A 25,008-nucleotide genomic window follows, 5' to 3' on the forward strand; every position below is an offset into this window, starting at 1 on the left:
ACGTGAGTAAGGCAGGAGTAGCTATACGACATGGAAGAGGCAACCGTCGACAGGAAAACGGAGAAGAAAGCAATAGATTGAAGGTAGGGTGGGGGTAAGAACGGGGAGACGGGGGGGGGGTGTGGAGTGTGGTGGTTTTAAAAAAAGGAGAAGGGGCAGGACTAGAAAGACGAAGGCAGATGGGGAAGAATGGAAGTGCAAAGTGTGGTGCATGCAGTGCAAGCGAACGGGGTGATGAGGTGTGATTCACAGAGAAGAAGAGGAAAGAGAGGAACGTGCCTATGAGAAAAGGACGAGGGACTGAACATCACTGTAGGGCATTGGGGGAGGGAAATAACCCATTGAATGAGGGTGGTTTAATGAAAGGAAAGAGAAGAGAAGAGAAGAGAAGAGAAGAGAAGAGAAGAGAAGAGAAGAGAAGAGAAGAGAAGAGAAGAGAAGAGAAGAGGAGTGAAAGGGAGGGGAGGGAAGGGGTGGCGATGGGGGCGGAAGGGAGTAAGGGAGTTATAAGAAAATGTAGAAAAACAGCAAGAGAAAAGGAAACACAGGGAGGCATAAATGACATAGGGTGGGTGATAGAATAGAGGACAGCGTGATTAGAGTGAAAAGGGGGGCAGAGCAGAGTGTGGTTCTGAGAAGAGGAGAAAGGAGGAGCTTGGTATTAGGAAACAGAAGGAGGGGAAGAATTGATGAAAGGCAGGAGATTGAGCCTTGATGGGGAGCAGAGTGCGAGGGAGATATGCGAGCGCGGGGATGCGCGGCGATGCAGGAGCTGCGTTCATGCAGTCGGAGCTCTGCCAGTGACATCACGGTGGCTGTCTTTATAATGACAGGCTCGGGTGACTCCTGCAGTCAGTGGAACACAGGCTCGGCATGGACCACCGCCTCTGACTTCCGGCACTGCTGAACACCGCTGGGCAGAGCAGGCAGCTGGGCTTTCCCCAGTTTCATGACACCGTGACAGCCCTATATGCCCCCCCTCCCCCACACCTTCCCAGGACTGACACCTGTGGCACAGGTGTTCTTGATAACTGTTGATCTCAGAGCGGGGACCAAAAGCAGGTAAGACGCCACTTCTCGTTGCTTAGAACCAAAATACGACGTGTGTTTTATTTTACTTTTATTGAGTTCTCTATTGCGCTTTAAAGCGCTACGGCTGTCGTGTCTCAGCGCTATATACCATGCAGGTACAGTTAATGATGGATCATTCTTTCCTCTTTGAAATTTACTTTTTTGCAGCGTATCGATCGCTACCGCTATTTCAATAGGTTAACCTCCTGCATGTCGTTGCAAAGCTCTTTTTGAGAAAGCAGCGTGTGATCGTTGTGTAACTGGGGGGTTAATGTTGCTTGTGCAATGATTTGCACGTTATTAATGTGTAGACCGCAAGTTCGAATCCTGGCTGGATCCAGGTCTACTCTGCCTTTCAACCTTCTCAGACCAATTAAGGGGGTACTACTAAGTTATTAAAGTTTATCGGCACATATCAACATGTGCGCCATACGCATGCGCAATACCAATAGTAACCAATCGCACTTTCCAAATAGCACTTTGTCCTTTGCAAAACGTGAATGAAAAGATCCAAGCGCTGTATCGGCGCAGAAAGTCGTTGTGGCCAGAGCTTGATCGGCACTATAGGAACAATACCACCCGTGCATCCATTTATCAATGCAATCGCTAACCCGTCGGTCAGTCCTCTATCCAACCATTCGCTTGCTTCGTCTGCGTGTCGTTAACGCAAAGTTACACCCGCCGATTCCATGGTTTGCTCATCTGCTGAGTGCAGCTTTTGCAAACAGTCTGCTGGGGAGTTGCAGACGTGGCGGGCGGGCGCTCGGGCGTTCTGTGCCCCAGTGGAGACGCAGCACACCGCACCGCACATGCGTTAGTTATTCCGAGAGCCCGCAGGCGCATATGTTTCATTCATGGAGGGTTTGGCGCCTTGGCGGGGGGCGTGTGTGGCCATTTGTTCCATTAAACGCACCATAAGTCACTGAATCTGTGTCGACCGGCGTCATCGCTTGTTGCTTCCAGGGCGGCTCTATCCCTGCGGACTCTTAACGAGCAGTGAGTGGGTTTAGCACAGTGTGATTTAAGTCCCAAAAACCAGGCGGCTCTGGGAGCGTTCGTTGCCAGTTGTAAACCCGCAGCCACTGGCGCGTTTATTTTGAGGTGGCGAGAACAGCAGGCGGCAGGTCTGGGTCAGGGTGGGAGTTTGGGGTTGAGTAAGAGGGTCCTGGGGAGGGGGGGGTGTTTGGGTTGTCCTCGGGAGAGTGATTACGAGACACTGATTGAGCTGATACCTGTGGTATGACCGCCACTTTCCCAGACTTGTGAGCTCATCACAGACAAAGGCGCGTCCGTTTCTGAGAGAACGATCCACCAACTGACACCTTTCCCCCGCTCCGGAAATCAGTGCTCTGGGGCATTACCCAAGTTTTGTCCTCAAAAATAGATAAATAATCTGCAGATGCGTTAAATCGACGTCCTTTTTACTCCCCTGTCCGGCGGTATTGGGAGAAAAAGATAACATCTTTTGGAGAAAGAAAGTGGTCTCGAAAAATGTAAAGAAATATCCTCCCTTCTCAGAATTCAGGCTGCTGTGTGATTCAGCGGGTGCCCTGACCTTAGCCGGTGCCATGAATGAAACCCTCCCTCTTAACACGGTCTCACCCAGGAGACTCTATTCTGAAATACATTCTGGAGAGTGTGTAGGGCACATCTATTTCGCGACACCCTGGTATGAGGAGGGTCTATGTCCCCAGTGGCGTTGCTCGGGATGCTTCCGGGGCTCAGAAAGCAGCTAGGCTCGCACATCACAGGTGCACAGAGGAGATGCAGATCTATGTGGCTCTCTGAGGCAACAGGGCGGTACAAGCAACTGGGCTCTGATGGCACAAGTGACTTGAGGGAGGTTATCGCATGCAGTGGTGGTGTTTGGGTGGCTTCAAGGGTCCGGAAGCAGCTGGGCGATGACGTGACATGAAGTCAGCTAGGTGGGTCTCTGTCAGTATTGGCGCTCTGAACGCTGCAGGACACGGAACGCAGCTGGATATTCGGGGAGCCCTGAATCGGATGCCTCTTTAGAATTGGTGGTGATCTAGATAGAGGTTGCTGAGCTCTGGAAACAGATGGACTCTGAAAGCTCAGAAGCACCTAAGAGATGCATTACATGCAGTGGTGGTTCTCTGACAGCTTCCGTGCTCTGAGAGCAGTTGGCTTCGGACTGCACAGGTGCTTTGAGTAAAGTTAGTCCTGCATTGGATGCAGGGGGATGGGGACACTGCTTGTTGCAGGTGCGGGTGTGCTTCTAGGCTGGCTTCCACAATACTAGCAGCCCAGGGCCCGAGGTGTTTGGCTTTGCCAACCTTGCGATGACCATTGGGGATGCATCCTGGTGTACTGCAGGGCCGAATGAACACAGGGTTCACATTTGTTCCTCTCTGCATATTCAGAGGCCATGGGGTAGCATTATGGGAGCACTCTGGCTCCCTGGCATATGTGCAGCTGCAAGGAAGCTCTGCCTGCTTTGTGATTCCTGTTGCTACTGCACGGGAGCCAGAGAGCCATCATGGCAGACCGCCTTTGTAGTCGGACGGGGGCTGTAGGTATATCCACTTGTGTATGCATGTATTACTGGATGCACGGATTTGTGTCTGTAAGTGTTCATGCAAATGAGGGAGCGTATGCTTTTTGAGTGCACGTGACAATGACAGAGTGCATGTTGTTGTTTGAGTGCACAGGTGAGTGAGAAAGAGCAAAGTAATGCTATTACAGTGCATGTGCAAGGTTGGCGAGGGGGTCTCTAGCTTGAGGGGAATCCATTTCTGCATCGGCAGCCAGTCTATATATTTTCTTATTGCAGCAAAGCATTTTTTACTGGGCTTAAGGGTAAAGCCAACATAATGCATATTGTTACTTGGCAGTGCTGACTTACATCAGTGCATCTAGTCTGAAGATTGTTGTTAGTTGCAGGGTTGTCCAACTCCATGGCCCGAGGGCCGGATCCATGTCGGTTTTTCAGGATACCCTTCATTAATGTTCATGAGATATATTTGCATACAATGATTAGTGTGTTGTGGCATTTTTTACTGGCATTAAGGGCAATGCCATCACAATGCATGTTCCTAATTTGCCGTACTGGCCTATAGTGGGGCACTTAGTCTGGACATATTTTCTGAATCTGTCATGACACTTTTTTGCTGGCATGACGGGTACAACCAACACTGGGTGTTCTTATGTGCCACGCTGGTCTATAATGGTAGAGTCATCCTGTGCATGTTTTCTTACTGTAGCATGGCATTTTTTACTGGCATCATGTTTTTGTACTGTTTCATTGAAAGTTGTACTCCAAGTCAACAAGAGTATGCTATGTGTGGATACTGGCATATATTGGCTGAGCCTACATGGAATTTTTTTCTTATAATGTCATTACTGACGTTATGGGCAAAGCAAACATGAATATGTTTGTATATACTGGCATACATTTATGCAGCCAGCATGTACAGTATGGGCAAAACCATCATGAACATTATTTTTATATTGACATCTATTGTGTGCAAATGCTCCTGTGCACTGTTGGCGAATTACCTCTCTTACATATTTTCATGTGTTACACAGAAAACGAATTGTAAAATGTGAGGCTTTTTATCCAATTTTTCACGAAAGGTATGCTGTAAAATTCACCATTTAACCCATTATTTGCTTAAATATTCTCAGTGGGGCTACCCCCTGCATGCCTGCTCTCTCAGTGTTCAGCCACCACTGATGGATGGTGGGCTGCAGGGCAGTGAACATAATGGGACTCAGGCAACACAAATGCTCATTTGAGGTGGCTCTTTAGAATGGCTAACCTCTGATGTCTCCAAGGCTCCGAAAATCCCAAGGCTCTGAAAACATATGTGCTCTGAGGAGAGTGTGGCTTTACACGTGGAGTAAATCAGATGGATGTAGAACTCTGACAGAACAGCTGCTTTCAGGATTATTCCACCCTGAGTGTGCTGGTGCTCTAGTGGCTGTATATCAGTGGTACTAGCTTGGCTCTGACAGCCTAGCATCTCCAAAGAAAGGCGCATCTCTAGCAATGTCAGTGATCTGATGAGAGTAAGCTCTGAAGGTAGTGGGGCTTTGACATCACAGGACTGAAGCTCTTGTGTTGATTTAAGGTCACAAGAGTGGTATTTCTCCTACAGCAGTAGGTATCTGACAGCAGCAAGGTTCTGTCAGGCCTGGGATCAGGAAGGAAGTGGCACTTTGCAGCATCAACATTTTATCAGCTGTTGGGCTCTGATGGCCTAAAAGCACAAACAGGAAGGGCAGGGCAGTTACACCAATGATTAGTCAGGAGTATGATTAAGGCATGATTATCAAGTGACAACATCAAGGAGATGGTGGTCTAACACTAGTGCAACTCTGTGGTTCTGGTGGCAGCAAGTTCCTGATAGTGACAGGTTCCTGCTTGTGGCAAATATTTGGCATGTGCAGGGGTTTGCTGCTGAAGAAGCTACGGGCACAATGGTGCTCCGATGGGAAAGGGGCTGAGGTGGTGGTGGGATTTGTTGTGTACAGGCCACTGATTGCATTGGACATGTTTGTCAGTGTATCTCTGGAAGATGACAGGGCAGCAGTGTCAGCAGGGCTAAGGCAAGTGTGATTCTCGACAGCCAGGGGAGTAAGGGGGCTCTGGTGGCAGTAGCTTCTATCTTTGGCAAGGCCCTGTTGGAAACAGTGTATCGGTGGAGAGGGTGCTGATGGTGATGTGGGTCTGTAGAAGGAAAAACTCTGGTAGTGATTGGTCTCTGCTGGTGGCAGGTCACGTTGAAAGCGGTATTTAGCGTCTGCTTGCCTCTGCTGGTGGATTGCAGGGTTCTAGCAATGGTGACACTGTGCAGTCATTGGTGCCTTGACATAAGTTATTAGGACTCGGGTGCCAGTGGACAATGGTGGCAGTGTGACCTTGCTACTGGCAGAGCTCTGATAGTGGCCACAGTGTTTCATGAGAGATCTGTGGTGATTTTAATTTTCTGATGTTGGTAGCGCTCTTTTATTGAAGAATGTTGTTCGTGGTACGGCTAGTGCTTGTAGTGTACAGTGTGACAAGTCTTGGGTTGTGGTGCTTTACTTGCCAAAGGTGGAGCTATGGCAGTGGTGGACCTAAGGTGACCACATGCTTCTGATGAACCTCTTGTTGTCTTGCTGGACTGTACCTCTCTGTGATCTTAGGTCAGAGGTTGCATGCCAATGTACATTACCTGGCTTACTCCATTGGGTATAGCCATGCTTTAGAGCTGACTAATCTATGGTGGCTTGAAGCCCTATGCAGACTGCAAGGCAAATGTTACATGCAGCTGGTTCAATTTAAGGTAAGATACAGTATGACTATTTGCACTTTAGTGCTGGAACAATCTAACACGAGCAAATCTGTAGGTCAGGTTTTCACAACCTGTAGCTCTCCAGATGTTTTGGACTACACCTCCAATGACTAGTCACCTTTGACTATGCTGGCTATGACTGATAGGAGTTGCTCTCCAAAACATCTGAAGATCCAAAGTGTTTGAACCCTTGCTCCAAATGGCATTCAGCAGAAAAATGCTAAAAGGCAAACACTACCCGGTTACATTTTAACTTTACACAAACGATTCATACATAGAGAAAAACTATTGTGATCTAGAAAGTTGTTCAATTCAGCCCCATAATGGAATTGAGGGAGACACAATGTCTGTCTTCTCTGCTTAAATTGCCCTTTCAGTTGTTTCAATGATAAAAAGTGAACACACAAACATGAACACAGCATCTTATACTGATACCAGGTCTGAGATAAGAGTGCCAAGTGAATACATTGGAGCTTTGCAACCTGACTAATACCAAGATGTGAGTGAACTACTGCATCAATCTATTGCAGTACCTCTTGTAGAATGTGTAATAGAGCTGTCTGGAAGAAGTAGCCACAGTACTACGGGGAATTGTAGAAATCAACTGTCCTGTTGTCATTCAATAAAGGGTGATTATTAGTCTTGGTGAAGTATTATGATCCATTATATTTTGGTTTGGGTTTCTTGTTAGTTCCCTAATGATAGCAAATTTTATCTGGATATTGTGTCTGGCTCCCGGCACAGTCCCACCAATAGAGTCAATCACACTTCAGTGCCACATAATTTGATTCTATTCACTTGCAAGTAATACCCCAAGAGAAAGATTATGCCATGCGAGCTTCATACTCAATATATTGGATGGACAGGGAAAGGATTGGCGGTTTTGTGCTGCACAATGCAAACTACCAGAGGGTTGCAGTTGCCCACTGGGCTTAAAATAGAGGATGATCATTTTGGCAAAGGAGAACACTTCCCTCGTTCCCAGCAGAGGCCACATGTTATAGCCCCCGCTCTGAGCCTCCTCAGAGATTGAGACTGTCATTTTCCCCTGCCGAATCACAAGTAAGTGTGTGCTCCCCCGCATCCCCTTGCTGCTAGCCCCACCCCCCTTTTCCACATCTCCCCTGCCCCATCCACTCCCTGCTCTCCACTTACCTGTGCTTCTCTGTCCTTCTACGTCAGGAGCATCAGTGTTCCCGGTGCGTCTCTGACCCGAAATGGCTGCCATGGCAAGAAAATGTAGTCCCTTCCTACAGTTCCATGGCGGCCATTTTTGTTTTTCAATGTATTTCAGTTGTGAAATGCTGACTGTGTTTCACAACTTCCTCAAAGAATCTATTAGTACCACGTTTCAACGGGCCAGCATACTAATACCAATTAGCCCCTCTCTGGGGGGAATTACCGCTTCAGGCATTACCGCTTCACTGGGACCTGTAAATATGGGCCCCAGGGCATTACCTGAAGTGGTAATGCCCCCCAGTTCGGGGCTTATTGCTTAATTAAATAACCTTTTATGACCATCATCTGAAAGGCTGCTTGCGGTGCCCTTCTTATGCCGATGATGCCTCGGGTCCTTCTGAGATAGTTTCCCATCTCCCACTCTTGCTTGAGAAAGTTAAACAATCGATGCCCAACTATGGACTCTAAGTAAACACTTCGAAGAGTGAGATAATGTTAATGGGCCCAGCCAAACCAGCTGCTGAGTATTACACATACATGTCTCCTTCAAACTTTCCTTCTCGCTCTACCCACAATCCTTTCAAATAAGACAAAGAAATGTAACTTCATCTGGAATTCTGACCCAAGTTTAGGCCATCATGTTAAAAAAGAAGGGAAATCTACTTGATTTCATCTTCGGCTAAATAGACATACACGTCCTTACTTACCTCACTAAGATCATTATGGGGTAGCTGGAGGTTTGGTAAATTTACGCATCGACTATGCTAATGCTCTGTATGCTGACATCCCAGAATATGTTTGTATGAGTCTTAAAAATATTCAAAATGAATTTATCCGGCTGATTTTTATATTTCCATAATTCTTTTTTCAGTGAGACCCTGATACAGCTTCTCAGTATCTCAACATCAGCATCTCTTCAATCATTACATCAACAATGACATCAACATGTGCTGATTACCCCCCTTCACTCTGTAAAGTGCAAGGAAAAAGACATGTCTCTCTCACCTGCGGAACAATCTCCCTCTTTGTTTGCCTTTTTGAAAGCTTGACGATTTAGCACTTCTCATAACTTCTCTTGTTACTACTTGCTCCTTTGGAGTTGTTATCTGAGCTGCATCCAGATGCCTTGGATACTGCTCGATATCGTGTGTTTTGAGCAGTGCAAATTCTTCCAATCAATCAATAAGTCAATCAATCAATCGTATTTCAAGAATAACCTATACTATGCCAGGCTGGGGTACCTGCCTTAGAAGCACCTAAAAGGAAGGTTCTTTCAGAAAAGCTTCACAGACTACCCCATCTCCATGCCCGGGAGAGTACATTTTGTTTGCTGAGCTCTCCTGGCCAGAACACTGCTGACATGAGCTCTGAGATAGCCTTCCTCCTCCCTTTAGTGGTAGTGAGATCTCCGGTAACCTATGTGGAGAGTGAAGCTGGCCTCCCTGTTTGCGAGAGGATCTTTTGGCACATGCAAACAGAGCCGGGCATTGTTGTTCCCATTCTCTAAAGGACTGGTCAAATGAGGATTTAGACAGGGCACGTGAGAGGAATGTAAAAGGGACAATGGAATTCCCAGAGACATAGAAGTGAAGCACTGTGTCCGGAACACAGAGACACAGGGGTATTGTCAGCACTATGTTACACTGATGGTGGGGTCAATAGGAATGTGAAGTCTGCAAACGCCAGATTTATTTATAAAGTATTGTGCTCTTCATTTCTCGACACTGCATGAAATGAATGAGAGATGCATCACCCAGAATATTAAGTGCATCCGGTTAGACAGCCACACAAAAGGCTTCACCTCGGCTATAACAGCTATTGTGAAGTCCGTGTCTGAGAGAGGCCCTCTGGTGGACACATAGTTGTGTAGAAGACAATGGGCCTCATTACAAGTTTGCCGTTCCGGAAACAACGGTGGGAGTAAGCTTACCGGCACCGTTGTTTCCGGACCGGCAAACTACGAGTCTGCTGGCGGATGCCGTTTCGCCCGCCAGCAGACTTACACAATACCACCAGCACCATTATTAACGGTGCTGGTGCTTCATGGTCCCCATTCCTGTGGTGTCCTATGAATGGGAATCAACATTTTATGGGCACCTGACTTACTGTACTGCCCTCGTTATTCTGGAAAGTCAGGTGCCGCTAAATCAATACAGGTCCGGCGGCTACCTGCCAGTTTTTCCGGTACGTTTTCCACCGGACTCATAATGAGGCCCAATGTTGTGATCGGCTTCCGTCTATCCGTCCATCCTTTCAGCTTTATGGTTTCTGCCGTTAGTGAAATATGCACGCTATCTCTTATACCAAACAGTGTTTTTGATGTTTTTTTTAAAATTACTTACATTTCTTAAAAACATTGAAACTTATTTTTTGAGAAAAAGAATGAGGATTATTCATTTCTTGACTTCTCACATTTTCATTCCTGACGTTTTTAGCAGTAACTTGAAACACATATTCATATATATATATATTACACGGCCACGGCAGTGGCCGTGTAGTTATGGTTAAGTTGCTGTTTCCATAGGAAGAGCACTTTTTTGGGTGGCTTATAACTTCGCTCTCCCTGGACGGATCCTCACCAAACTTTGCAAAAAAAGTATATGGCCCACTCTGAATTTTCAAAGTCTGGTGAAGTTTGGTCCAGGGGGGGGGCAAAGTTGTAAGTGGGGTCTCAAAATGTCTTTTTTTCCCATAGACTGAATGGGAAAAAAACTTTGCTCACGCCTACAGCCCAAACCGCTGGACGGATTTTCACCAAATTTGCGGCAGGAGCAGCGGCTTGGTCCCGAAAGCGTGCTTTTGTAAATTTGGTGAAAATCCGTCCAGTAGTGTTAAAAAAAATGACCAAAAAGCAGGTCACAAAAAATGAGTGATATCTATGTCCGGTCCGTGGACACACTTCCCTGTCCGGTCCACGGACAGTGTCCTGATTGGCTAATCGGCTTGCGTCATGTCCGCGGACATGTGACATGTTCGCTGATTGGATGATGAGGAGCGTGAAGTGCGTCAGATTTTTGGAAACGCCCTCCATCTTGGATTCGCAGACAGCGGCCGATGTCGGCGGACATCGCAGTAAAAACATATGAAAAAACACAGCATTCCACTTGTCAAACTTATCAAATAATCTCTGGGGAGGTGAGGGGTGATGAGGATGGGATGGGATATGGCTGCAAGAAGCAAAAAAAACTGGTGTTTTTTGCTGCGAAAGTCAGCGAACAGTTCGGATGTTCGCGAACAGTGCTGTGAATGTTCGCAAACACCTTAGCATTACAGGTTTGGTGAAATGCAGTTCTTGGATGGCTTATAACGTTGGCACCATTTAATAGAACTGCATGCAATTTTGCATGTATATTCCTGGGCTGATTCTGAGTGGGTATGCAAAGATTGGTGGGATTCTGTCATGAGGGGGCAAAATTAGAAGGGGGTCCCAAAATAATGTAAAGGCTTATAAATGAGGTGCCATTTGACAAATCCTCACTTAATTTGGGAAACTGATAATACATTTTGATATTAATGTTTTTCCGAAGTTTGGTAGGATTTTGTGTAGAGGGGGCAAAATTAGAGGGGGGGTCCCAAAATAATGTAAAGGCTTATAAATGAGGTGCCATTTGACGAATGTACACTTCATTTGGCAAACTGATAATAAATCAAGATATACATGTTTTTTCGAAGTTTGGTGGGATTCTTTCGAGAGGGAGCAAAATTAGAGTGGGGGTCCCAAAATATTGTAAAGGCTTATAAATGTGGTGCCATTTGACAAATCTACACAAAGGTTTGCAAAACAATTATAGATCTAGATTTAGATGTTTTCATAAAGTCTGAATGGATTTTGTCAAGTGGGGGCTAGGTTATATGACGATTGTATGTGCATATATTTGACACTTTAGAAAAAATAAAACATGGGTGGATTTCCAGCAAACTTGACTAAGGAGTATTGGCAAGGACCTACAAGCATGTTTTTGCAAATGTGCCAGTGTTTTATTATTTGACAAGTGTTATAATGTAGCTACAATAAATAGCGGTATACCTTTAGTGACTGAGGGGCAGCCTGTGGCCATGGGCAGTGGCCAGATTGTCCGGGTCATGGAATAAGGTCATGATCCGGACAACCTGGCTACTGGCCATGATCACAAGCGACAAAACATAGGATTAAAGTGGCCATGTCCACCTGGGTCTGGCTTTGTGGTAAAGTTATTTGAAATTAGGATAGATTTGAATGGGAAGAAAAATGTGCTTGTGGTAATATGGTCATAGGGTTCTCTTTTTGCCTTCTGCAGGCTGCTATGGAACGTGAAGAGGGGCCCTCTATGGAACCCTTACCTTTCCTTTCCCTGGTGGCCATCCTGGAAAAGGATTTTGCTTCCTACACCGGGACGCCACAGGTGTCGCAGTGTTGGAAAAGAAATCCTATTGTTTAGCACCCTGGGTTCCCGCTTTGGGAACCTAGGGTGCTAATGGCCTTCATCCCCCATTTCAGGGGCTGGAATTGGGGGATAATGGTCCAGAGACCTCGTTATCCACCCTCGCTTCGCTTGGGCTGATAACTTGGGCTGCTGGGCCGGTATCCACCGTTCCAGTCCCTGGAACAGAGGATGAACGCCACAATATTCCCATTAGCATAACACAAAATGCAATGGAAATGTTGGAAAATGACTAAATGACTTCGACCTCTGCAGCCGAGCGAGTGGACCCAGTTCCTGACAGCACTATACCCGTGGACCATCACACAGTCTCGCAATGTACACCTGTGCCAAGCTCGTCTGCACCCCCGCCCTGGTCCGTGCTGGCTCCCGAGCTCTGAGCAGACCGATTTCAGCATCGTTGTTGTCTCGGCCAGAGGTCAGGACTGGCGAGGGGAACACTGCACTACCTTGCAGCACCATAGCACTCAGGAATTTCCAGACTAGTGCAGTGAGCCGAGATATTGACACTGCTGCCAGATTTATTGGTGCTGGCACAGCCACAGTTGGAGTGGCTGGTTCTGGGGCTGGCTTTGGAACAGTGTTTGGAAGTCTAATCATCGGCTATGCCAGTAACCCTTCTCTGAAGCAACAGCTTTTCTCTTACGCTATCCTGGGATTTGCCCTGTCTGAAGCCATGGGTCTGTTTTGTTTGATGGTTGCATTCTTGATCCTGTTCGCCATGTGAAGTGTGGTGTACAAAATGTTGAATTTAAATAATGCAGGTATAACTCCAAGAGATGTATTGTCACAGGAATGTAAATTCTTTCCAAAGTTGTTTAATTAAAAATGGTGAAACCTGTAAAAAAATAAAAAAATAAAAAGGAAATGTTGGAAAATGTTATTTAGTCTATATAGTTTACTGAGAAATATAAAGTAGATGGAGTCTATACATTTTTTTTAGTTCTATTTTTTAACTGTGAAAGGTGGCTCCTAAAGGAATTTGTCGTTTGTTGTTTTTGGATGTATTATTTTTGGCAGGAGAGCTGAGAACGAAAGGTGGGGAGGTAAATGAGGGAAGAGCAACCAAACACTAATATGGAGGGGTAGGTGGACAAGGGAAAATGTTGCGCGTGTGTTATTTCTAAGTTAAGGGGCACTGTTTCTCATGCGGCTTGATTACAGGAGTAGTGGTGGCTCTTGGGGAAGAGGGATGGCATTAGCTGATGCCATTTTAAGATAAATGGCAGTTTTGCTGAAATTATGTACTGTGTACTAAATTGATAATGGATAATGAGTAGGAATAGGTGTTGGAGCGGTGCAGGGGGAATTTTGAAGTTGGAAGTTCCTAGATTAGTAGAAAATGAGTTCCGAACTGTCTGCCAAGCAGAGATCTTATCGTGAAGTGCGGACGGGTTGTCAGACACGTCTTCATGCCGCGCGCCAGCGTATGGTCATGTGGCACTGTCCGGAAGTTCCGCTATGAAGTCAGATGTTCGTAGACGTCTACGGATGCAAAACTAGTTGAAATAGTTGCAAGAAGTGTATAGAAGTGTTAAAAATGAGTCCAGATGGTGTGAAATGGCAGAGTTTTAAGGTGAACATTTGGAAATTGGACCCAAATATTGCTATATTGGGTATGATATTAGTAAGTTGTAGGAAAATAGCATACAGTGCTAAAAACCTATGAAATTCAATGAAAAAACTGTGTTAAAGGGACATTATGGTTAAGTTGCACTTATAAAAACCTATGAAATTCAATAAAAAACTTTGTTAAAGGGACGTTATTGTTAACTTGCACTAATAAAAACCTTTGAAATTCACTGAAAAAACTTGGTTTAAATGGACGTTATGGTTAAGTTGGACTAATAAATACCTATGAAATTCAATGAAAAAACTTTGTTAAAGGGACGTTATGGTTAAGTTGGACTAATAAAAACCTATGAAATTTTAAGAAAAAACTTTGTTAAACGGGCCACCTGGAACCATCTATCCAGGTATGGGGCATCTCTACTTGGGGTGACATGTTTGAGAGTGGGAAGTTAAGGGACTTAGATAACCTAACCCAGCAGACGGGCCTGCCTATGGGACAATTATTGCATTTTTTGAAAGTGATGGGGGTGGAAAGCTGTAGATGGTCCAGGTGGCAAGGTGTGCAGGAAGAGACAGCACTTTTGGCCCTGATGTACATGCTAGAAGACGGCTGGAGGCCTGTAATCAGGCTGTATATCTGCTTATTGTGTCGGTCAAACAATCAAAACCCAGACCAGAAGGCCCAATGGGAATCGGATGTGGGCTCTTAATTTCCATAAAAATATGTCCCAGAATGCCAGATTTAAATTGCTCCAAATTGATGTACTTCACCGCACATACATGACTCCCAGCAGAGTTGCTAAATTCAACAAGAATAAACCCTTGACCTGTCCCATGTGTAGCTAAGACAATGCAGATCTAATTCATATATTCTGGAAATGTTTTAAAGTGCAAAGTATTTGGTCCCACATTGAACAAGCTTGCATGGCGGCAGGTATTGCTAGATATGGCTGTGGTCCATTGGAATGCTTACTTGGAGTGTTTACCAGGCTGGGGAAAAGTAAACATGTCACCAGATTTATGGACCTAGCTTGCATAATCGTCAAACGCTGCATTGCCATGTCCTGGAAAGAAGCAGGGGGCACACAATACAAGTTGTTGTATCTAGATTCATTACGAGTCTGGCGGTAGCATGTCGGTAAAACCAGCAGGCTGCCGACAGACTCGTAGTGAATTACCAGTGCCGGATTTGCCAGACAGCGGAAACACTGTCACCATGTCGTAATGGTGCTGGTGTTTCCGTGCATCTCTGCGTGTGGACCTCATAGTTCACCCGCCCGCAGAACTTGTAGATTGCCGGTCCGGAAAATGGTGCCAGTGCAGTTTTACCGGCACCGTTAAGTCCAGACTGGCAAACTTGTAATGAGGCCCATCGTGAATTTCAAACCTGGTGTAAAGCAGAGACAAGGCCATGGGCTGGGTCACTACAAAGTCTGGACGAAAATGCAGGCAGGATCCTACGAATCCTGGAATATACTTGTTTTTGATATGTTTCATCCTCCTGACGAAAAACCTCCATGAATGTACACCCGAGGACTTACTGTAATCAACATGCAAGATAATCATTCCCCTTCTCCCTCTCCTGTGCTACCACTGTTCTATTGATTACTTAACTGCTTGGTTGCCCATTTGAATAAGCCCATGATGCCACCCCACCCTTACAATTCCGTTCCTTTCATAATAATTTACACAAGTGCCCAGTTGTTATACTTGGAGAATTTGACTTTTACTCTTTTATCTTATTGGTTAAGTTCATGTCTATGGTACACTGCGCACTTACCTGATTACCAGATGGTCAATTTTTTACCTGCATACTGAACTCTTTGTATTGTTGTAAACAAATGTATCCTATGCTGTTTTATGCAAATACCAATAAACACATTTAAATATAAAATGAATTTGCTAAGAACCCTGCAGTAGTGTATATAGAATTTGAAATAGATTTAAGTAAACCCTCATACATTTGATTGAACGGTTATAAATGTAATTATCCCCCAAATAACCTTATAAACATTTTATATAAATTCAATAGGAATTTGGTACAAATACCACTGTAGTGTATATAACATTTGATATAGACTTAATACATTTTATATAAAGTTTATATAAATTCAATGTACATTTGATAAGAACTCCAATGAATTTGATATAACAAATACTACTTTGAGAGAACACTGAAGTTCAATTGGGTCTATGTGCTAAATACTCATATGTTTATGGGGGGTGATAAGGCCATGATAGTATTATTTTATGTATTTATTGGACATTTGTATGGCACTTATTCACAAGTGTTTCCAGGTGCCACAAGACAAGTTGGGAGGGGGGCATAGAAAGGAAGTAGTACAACAGAAGTATTATAGTGGCCATGTGACAATCCTACCATGCAAGACAAAGGTGGTAAGGGCAGGATGGGGGGAAGTGCAGGGGTGGGGTGCCCAATGGAAGGGGTGAGCAAGTGCTGGGGGTACCAGGAAGGCAAGTGTCAGGGGAAAAAAGAGAGGGAGTGAGGATAAGTGCAGTGGACAGAGTGAACAAGGTTTGGGATAGTCTGAGGAAGGGTGCCTAAGGGCAAGTGCTGGGGAGACTGGTGGGGGCTGGTCCGGCCCCTGTCTGACTCTGAAGGGACCAGGCCCAAGTCTCAGCTGCAGGTCTCAACAGCAGAGGGAATGTTAGCACAGGAGGTAGAGGGAAAAGGAAGGTCTTGAGGAGTTTCCGGAACTTAAGAAGATCCAGCTCAAGTCTGAGAGGGGGCAGGAAGGCATTCCAGAGGGAGGAACCCGCTAGGAAAGCGATCTACTTCAGACTCTCTGCTTGGAGAAATGTTTGACCTGCAGAGAATTGGATCCAGATGACTAAATGACTCTAGCAGAGAACTATCTAGGGAGGGAAAGCTGGATGTAGAAAGGTCCCAGGCCCCAGCGAGCCTTGTGGATGATACAAAGGGTCTTTAATTTGATCCTTGCGGTCACTGGGAGCTAGTGGAGAGTGGAGAGATTTTGGACTGGAGAGATGTCATCCCTGGGCTTGAGGCCAAGGATATGTCTTGCAGTCCTATTCTGGATAGGGGTGTGACCTCACAATGCGGATATATAGCTGCTATTGTAGGTCTGAAAACGCATGCGCTCTTCAGACTTCTTTGGGCTATCAAGCGTGGTGTCAGAGGAAGTGTAATTACCAACAGCTACAGTTACGACAGAGGGAAAACAGCCCCCAGGAGCACCAGGGATCTCAATGATAGTTATATATCATATTGCCTTAGAAGAAGCTGCAACAGGCTTGATGTGATGGACCACTCACAGGCTGTGATGGCAGACCATAAAGATCGGGAGCTCAGTGACAATGTGTCTACTTTATGTGTGGCTAGTCAGCCACCTCTTATTGCCACAGTCAGAGGCGATCTGTTAGAGCTGTTATTCAAGCCGCTCAGATGAGTTCTGGTGAAGATAGGGCTAATTTGCAAATGGCTAGAGGTGCAGACGCCATGGATCTCGATCAAACAATGGGCATAGAGCCCGCATTATCGTGTTCATATATGCAACATGCTGAAATGGTGTCTGAAAACTATGGATACAAGTCTATGATCATGCAGAATGATGGAGTTGAGGGGGTGAGTGAGCCCAACCCCCTCAACAATTAGAGAATACAGAAGGACATGGGGCAATGATATCCGGCGTCGTTCCAACCGGTGGAAATATTCTTTAAAACAAACATGTGTACCTTTTTGGCAGTTTGACACCTAACCTGGTATTAAAACAAAAGGTGGGAAGTGAAGATGAGGGGGAATACTGTACGAGTGAGGTAAAGGGAAAGTTGGGTGAGCAGTGCTATAAAGACAAATGGTTTATGGGAGCATGAAGTATGGGGGAAAAAGTGAACAAAAGGTAGAGGAACAGTTGTAGACTATGAAAGCGAGTGAGAGAGAGAGAGAGAGACTGGAATGGATATGCAGATGAATGAGGGAATTAGAGAGAAACAGCATGAAGCAAAACAAGGGGAAGGAAATAAATGGCACTGCCATCAAAGTGAGTAAAAGGGGATCATGGAGAAGACATAGTGTAAGTGAGGAAGGATGAGAAAAATAGAGAGTGCTAGGAAAAAGAGAATGAGAGGTAGTATGATACGAAGAGAGGGAGGAAGTGGCGGCATGGACAGATGGAGGGAGGTGGTAGCATGAATGCTAAGGACTGATAGAGGAATCATGTCAATCTTGTACAGATAGCAGAGTTGAGGATTGGTACTCTTGTTAGGAGCTAAGCTAAAGAGAACTAGAACATAGACAAACAATGGAACAAGACACCAGATGGGGAGGTCTAAGAAGGAAGTGATGTGACAAGAAAGTGATAGGGAGTGAGACCCACATATCTGAGATAATGAACATGAGTTGGTACATCAGGAAATGCCAGCCACAGTCACAATTGTTTATCAAAGGAAGACACTGCGGATGAAGAACAGCAAGACAGAACAAATACAAAGGGAGCTGAGTCATGCACAGGAGAGAGATGTGGGGAGAGATAGAGATTCAATAGTGACATGGAAGTGTGGGGAGATCAGGAGAGAAATACAGTAGTCTAAGCATGACTACTGATTGAATAGCTATGTCCATTAATTAATGACTGAATCGTGGTACTTGAATCTAATGTAGCCATTCAATCATTTTGAAACTATGCAGAGCTATGATCTGAGCAGGTCTGTGAATGAATGAAGATTTGAGGGGAGATATGCTAAGCATCAATGCCATGATGGGTGGTGAACTATGATACCATGTTCAGCACAGTGAACGACTAGTGACATATGAGGAATGATGGCCTTACCATTTTAACCTTACTCACCTGACACAAATGCACACCAGTCACTTGCACACAGCTTTAGACAAATAAGACCTGTTCCTCAAACTTCAAACACCAGAAAAGTACACCTCTAACAAGAACTGACATGTCAGCCCTGGGTGAACACAATCCCACGTTACAGGCACAGGGCCGGCCTTCTGGACACAAAAACTTGATGCCCCTTATACTTCCCACCCCCAAAGCTTACAAGAATACAGAGCACAGGGTACTCCTGTCCTGCAGCCTTAACATAACAAACTACTGCAATCTTGTCTCTCCATCTCCTCCCAACTAATCAAACCCACGGCTTTCTTACCGATATGCCAGAACGCTTGGAGACCATGCAATTGACAGCGGTGCGCAGTATAAATCCCAGTAACATTACATACCATAACGTAACATTTCTGGACTGGCAGATGCTATACTTTAACACTAATCTTTGATGTATGCACTGCCTTTCCAAGTCTAGCCTGTGTCTCCATATAGTGAATGGATTAGGCAGCAAAATACTGAGATATATACAAAAGTGAGAGCAATTGATCAGGCAAACACATTATCGATTCAACACACGAATGAGTGAAGTAACAAACAAATGAATTAATGCATTAATGAATGAATGAAATAATTAATTAAGTAATTAGGACATAGACACACAACCAATGGGCAAATGGATCAGTAGATACAAATAAATGAAAGCATACCTCACAACTGGAGGACTATGGACATGACAGTTCTCCCAACAGGGTCCAGTGATATCTTTTTTGAAGGTTTGAAGTATAGAGATGATTAAAAGAAGGGGTGGTTGACCCCTTTTTTCAAAGCCAAAATACCCCAGGTGATTGGCCTAAAGCTAGCCTGCTACGGGGTCCATCTCGGTTGTTGGAACAAGTGGACTTTGCCTTTCAACATCACTCCCACAGTGCATTGTGCTACACTAAGTAGAGGGGACAGCAAGGAAAGATAGAGGCAGAGAGAAAATTGTGGACTCTTCCTCCAGCTATCAGGACCACCTTCTGTCTACACTAACCCTGCCCCTTCCCTTCAATATAGAATCAAAGGCCCTTTTGATATATAATGCCTTGCTCTCAGGCAACTCCTTTTGTGAATGGGTGTTCCCTTTGATTCCTGTTCCCAGGACGGCTTAATGTGGAGTTTCTGTCTCTCTTTTTGGAAAGGAGGTGTATATTTTAAGTGCAGCCCCTGCGCTGTAGTGGTGTTGGCTGTCACTGAGGATATCAAAAGGGCACCTGTGACCTCTGAACCTGCTCTGTGCCACTGGAACACAGGTGCAGCAGACCAGGCTACTGATTCAGCAAGGCACAGATGCACACTAAGCTTTTGGAATGGACCTTATGAAAGGAAAAACTGATAGTTATCACTTAATATAAATAAAAAAAAAACAGGGGTTTTACACCCTTGCCAGATGGAAATTCCTCACACTTTTTACCAATGTGCTTGACGCGCTTGGCTACTGTGGTACGCTCCATGTGTGCTAGGATGTTACACACAATGAGTTGTAGAATCAGCTGTATCCCTGGATCCAGTTTTTATAGTTTCACACGTTTGTATGAATTATTTAAGCCTGCTCTTTTAAAAACTAGAGATTCTGGCATGTAGATTTGAGAAGTTGACCTCTATATGTTGTGGACTTCATTCATTGGCATTTTACTATATTTCTGGTATTTTGGGTCCCTTCCAGTCTCACATTATTCTAATCAGAGGCACATTTAATGATAAATAAACACTGCGTTGTGCAAGTGATCAAATGTGATATTTTCTGCAACACTGGTGACATCTGTCATGTTCCTTTCCTTTCACCAAAATGTACTTCTCTGCATTCCCATCAAGTACTGACAGCGCTAAATAAATACAAGTACCGGAAAGCTGTGTGACAGTGAACGGCTGGGAGGAAGTTAGTTACCACCCTTTTCTGGTACGATATGATATCAACCATGCACAGAACCGGGATGAACCCAGAACAATGCTACAGTGGCAAGTTTGACCATACCACCACTAGTTCATACTGTCACTCTGGAAAATGCTGCTGTCCCATGGCTCACGTGAAAGACGACACTAGTGATTGACTGTAGTAGTAGGAGATGACATAGAGTGTGTTCTACTACTGTTTTATTATTGAGTCATGCTCCTGATATTTTCTAACCAATTGAATGCAACACAACTCACATGCCAACAGGGCAGAATGTACTCATCGGAATGTAATCCGTTCTTTCTGTGAAACAAGAGCTACAAACATGAGCATTTGTGAACACTCATCACTGCTACATGAACATGACAGCCAGAAATGCATGAGCCTGTGCACCCACCATAGTTTGTTTAACACAAAGTCACATCTGATGGTTAGGTGGAGAGGATTTCAAGTTTGTTCACACAACATGAGCCAATCTTGCGATCTCAGGCAACTGTATCTCATTTTGATTTTCAACAGCAACTATTTTCTGTGGCACAATTGCATGTTTGATGGCATTAACTGTATCCTGTGCTTTTTCAAAATTTCAAACATCTAAACAGTGCATTCAGAAAGCACACTTTCTGCTCCAGACCACCAATGACAGTATGAGAAATTGGTAGAACTATGTATTACATTAATCTAGCCTATCTAAACAATGTAGCGGTGTGTAACATCACCCCCACAGCCTCTTCAAAGTGTTACCTGTTTACATGTTACCATATGCAGTGTGTTTAATATTAACATTGGAGTCAGTGGTAATGTTTTGCATTTGTCATGTGTCTCCAAAATGTAAGATACACATTGAGTTTATTTCCACCTGGCTCTGAACTGGCATGACAATCTGGTGAGGGCTACTGGGCGGGGCAGTTCTGTGTGTGACTTAGCTCAAGTGGTTTAATCTATTTTAGCTTTCAAGGCCCTGTAATACAACACTTTTCAAAAATGGATTTCAACTTTCAGACGTTTATCCGATTGTGCAAATACATATTCTGTTATGCGGGTCTCTGTGGATTGTTAATACAGTCTCTTGTTGAGCTGATTTAATGTCTTTCCCCTTATTAGCAGAACAGATTTTACAAAACTAGCTATCCTAATAGGCCTCTTGGAATTGTAAGGCATCTGAACTGTTATATGTGGTGTCCACTTTCAATTCATTTAAATCCAATGCTTTTTTTCAAAACGAAATACCATAAAAGCATACCGTTAACATCATAATTCAATTCATTGAATCCAATCAGAGAATAAAAGCAATACAAATACGCATTTTCAAGAAAACAGTGACAGAGTGCAGACATGATAGCTGGAGCTAAAACTGTGTGATCCTCACAGACTCCTCAGTGTTTTGATTGATGATTTATTGTAGAAGCCTACTTATTGATATTGATCTGAATTAACCCGATTTTAGAATCAAATGGTTTGGATTTGCGGAACGCGATGGTCCCAGATATTTCCTAAATTGTTTAGTATGAGTAGCAGAGAGCAGCCAGATGTCATACTCATTGATTGCAAAGATAAGGTTTGGAGGATGTTCAAGGCATCTCTCTGTCTTTGATTATAAAAGAAGAATTGGAAAAAATCATATCTTCCCTCACACCACCTTCATTTTTTCCAACATAACTTATTAGCAAAAATGGAAGTGGACCACACATTTGAATTCCATAATTGAGAAATCACAGAGAAATGTGAATAACATAGTTTCTGCTTCGATCAGTGATCACAAATATATGTGGCTATCCAATAACAACATCCAGTGTTATGTGTCTAATCTTTATAGACACGATGGAGTACATCTAACGGATGATGGAAACACACTCTTCCTTGAGAACATTAAATCAACAATCCAACTTTGTTAATAAATGACAATCAACACACCCAAAAACAGTCAGGTTGAGGACTACCTATTTCTATTTTTTTTTTTACAATTATTGCATAGCCATGGTTATTCCACGGCTATTAAAAAAACACAACACTCACACTACATTTTCAATATGATTAATACCATTGATAGGTGGCTCTTAAAAGAGCTGTTGTGCTTTATATCAAGAATGTACCCCAAAAATGGTATATTATTCTGTGAACCACTGTCCTTCTCCACTTCCACTACTGCATTCCTTCAAATAATGAAAAAAATAAAAGCAACATTTCTCTGTCCTCTTCCCTTGGATGGTTCATAAGTTTTCCTTTGCCAAAAAGAAAATATTCTGTATTCTTCAAATACTCTGTCTAAAGTGATTTTGTAAAACAAGAAAAACGTAGCCGATGTTTTTCATAAAGTCAACCTATATCTTCCACATCACTGTTAGTTCCATTCTCAACATTTGATTTTCCTCCAGAGTCTTCTGAGCCCAGTAAATGAGTTGTCAGAATTTGTTTCTGAAATTGTCTCAATTTTTCCACCTCTAAAAAATATATCATACATGTCCACCAGTATGATCGTATACAGTCTTCAACTCCTCATCTGCTAATAACACACCTGTCCCTGAAGAGAATATAAAAGAAGCACTACCTTCAAATACCACAACAACTTGCAAAACACACCTTGTATAAACCAATCACACTTTCTTTTTACACTCAGAATCTAATTGGTCTAAACTTTTCACCTTTATCTGTATAATCGTGGGTAAAATATATGCAGGTATATACCTTATAACTGAGGCTAACTGTGCAGCCGATATAGCTGCATAAATCAAAGCCCACCAGAATCCATGATGTCCCATTGTCCGACCCACAACCATGGCTATGGCAGTCGCAGAATAACCACAGCTACTCTACCAATCTGAAACATACTTCAAAATAACACTTGCCAAACAAGCAACCCCTTGCCACACCACCATCAAACATTCCCAAAACATTGAAATAGTTAAAAAGAAGATTGATTGTTTATTTTCTGTGGATTTTTTCAGTTTCCACAGCCCGTAAATGACAGCTATGAGAGACACCACACCATTGGCCAGTGAGATAACCGCGGCTACACCAGAACCATTATAGCGATAGGAATTGAAGCTCACTGAAAATACACAGTGTAAATTGGATAACCCATAAACACTGTTATGCTGGGCGTGGTATAAATGTGGTTACTCTGCCAATCTGATAAAAACTTTGAAACAACACTTGCCAAACAAACTGCCACACCACATTCAAACATTACCAACTCATTGAAATCGTAAAAAAGAAGATTTTCCAATTTTTCCAGTGTGTTTTATCCAGTTTACACAAAACATAACCACAGCTATGAGAGGTGTGGTTCCATTGGCCGGCGGGATAACCATGGCTATGTGTCACTCAGACCGCACATACTATTCTAGCAGCTACAGGAAAAAAATATGCTCATAAACGCGGCTATCCCACGACTACATGGCCATTTTGTGACAAAGCCTAAAATGGCATTTAATAATCCAAAAGCCATAGGCCATACCACAATGTTTCTAGTTCATTGAAACTGTGAGAACAGCTGAAATCATGCTTTTTAAGGCTTTTGCCTTAGTTTTTATTGTCGGTTTCCGTGACTACAAAATCACACCCACCGCCTAAGTGCAATAACGCCTTCCGCGGATCTGCAATGCGGTTCCTGATTGGTCTGCATTGTAAGTGTGGTTATTTCACCACACCCACAGGAAATTTGTATGATTCTTTCATTGCTTTTTTGTCTTTGGATGAGACAGTGAACACACCTCCTAAGAAAAGCATATTTCCAGCTACCAAATCCTATTGTTCCTATCCCTTTTTTATCTTCCCTTATTTCTAAACCTCTCTCCCTTGATTTGTCATCTCTCTGTATTATGCATTCTTTATGTTAGATTTTATTTATAAAAACCTGTTTTTTAAACCTTTTCTTTAAGGTGACATTGTCCTTTTGTCTAGTCTTTTATTACTTTATACATTTTCCTCCCTGAGCCTCCATTTACCATCATGTCAGCACTCAATGAAAGCAGTGACAAGGACATACAAGAGGTCATCGTACCTCCACAAGATCAGGTAATCTGGGCTGTCACCACATCATCCACCGCAAGAGTCACTGAGCATCATGATTGCATCGGACAGCAGGAATGATTTCCTGGTGCATGAGCACCACAGCCTGAAGGAGGTGGTGGAGGTCTTCTGTACCTTCTGTAGAATGTTGCTGCAACAGAGCCATCTGTCATACCATCCCAGAGCATGGGCACCTCAATCCTAATCCAACGTCTGGTGAGGTTCCACTGGGATGAAGTATACAAGATGTAAGGGCAGGCCCACCAAAAGGATACAGTCAAGGCAAATGGATCCCAATCAGCACAAAAGGTCTTCGCTGCTGCATCCACCGCCTCACCTGCACCACCAGGAGCTCCAGCCACATCTTCTCCAGCAACATCCAGAGACACAAGTGAAGCGCTTTCCACAAGCGGGGCAACAGCCATACCACCTGTGACCCAACCTGCTGTCATCCGGCCGGCTGTGAACCTTAGCGAGTGCATGATTTTGTGCCTCGTTTACCACAACAGTATACCTACTGGAGGTGCCACCCTTGAAGAGTGGGCACTTGCAATCACAAACCACCAACACAACTGCCATTGCTAGGCTTTTTTATTTTAAGTACCAATTTTCCCCTCTTTTTTTAAACAAATCCTCCAAAATAAAAATAAAAAAACAAGAAAAGCAAATATATATGTTCAATTTCTTACCCCTTGTACTGA

The 25,008-nt window shown here is 44.0% G+C and overlaps 1 protein-coding gene and 1 pseudogene across 1 annotated transcript in view; both read left to right on the plus strand.

Annotated features, from left to right (window-relative positions):
* The first annotated feature begins 578 nt into the window (after positions 1-578).
* LOC138491431 (neuropeptide FF receptor 1-like) overlaps positions 579-25,008 on the plus strand; it is an 837,968-nt gene continuing 813,538 nt past the window's right edge. Inside the window, exon 1 of the mRNA XM_069617949.1 lies at positions 579-1,062. The gene's annotated coding sequence lies outside the window, so the exon portion shown is untranslated. The remainder of the gene's footprint in view (positions 1,063-25,008) is intronic.
* On the plus strand, positions 12,256-12,810 carry LOC138491430 (ATP synthase F(0) complex subunit C3, mitochondrial pseudogene; annotated as a pseudogene).

The sequence above is a fragment of the Ambystoma mexicanum genome, chromosome 10 (assembly GCF_040938575.1).
Source record: "Ambystoma mexicanum isolate Mex_15411 chromosome 10, UKY_AmexF1_1, whole genome shotgun sequence".
NCBI classification, from domain to species: Eukaryota; Metazoa; Chordata; class Amphibia; order Caudata; family Ambystomatidae; genus Ambystoma; species Ambystoma mexicanum.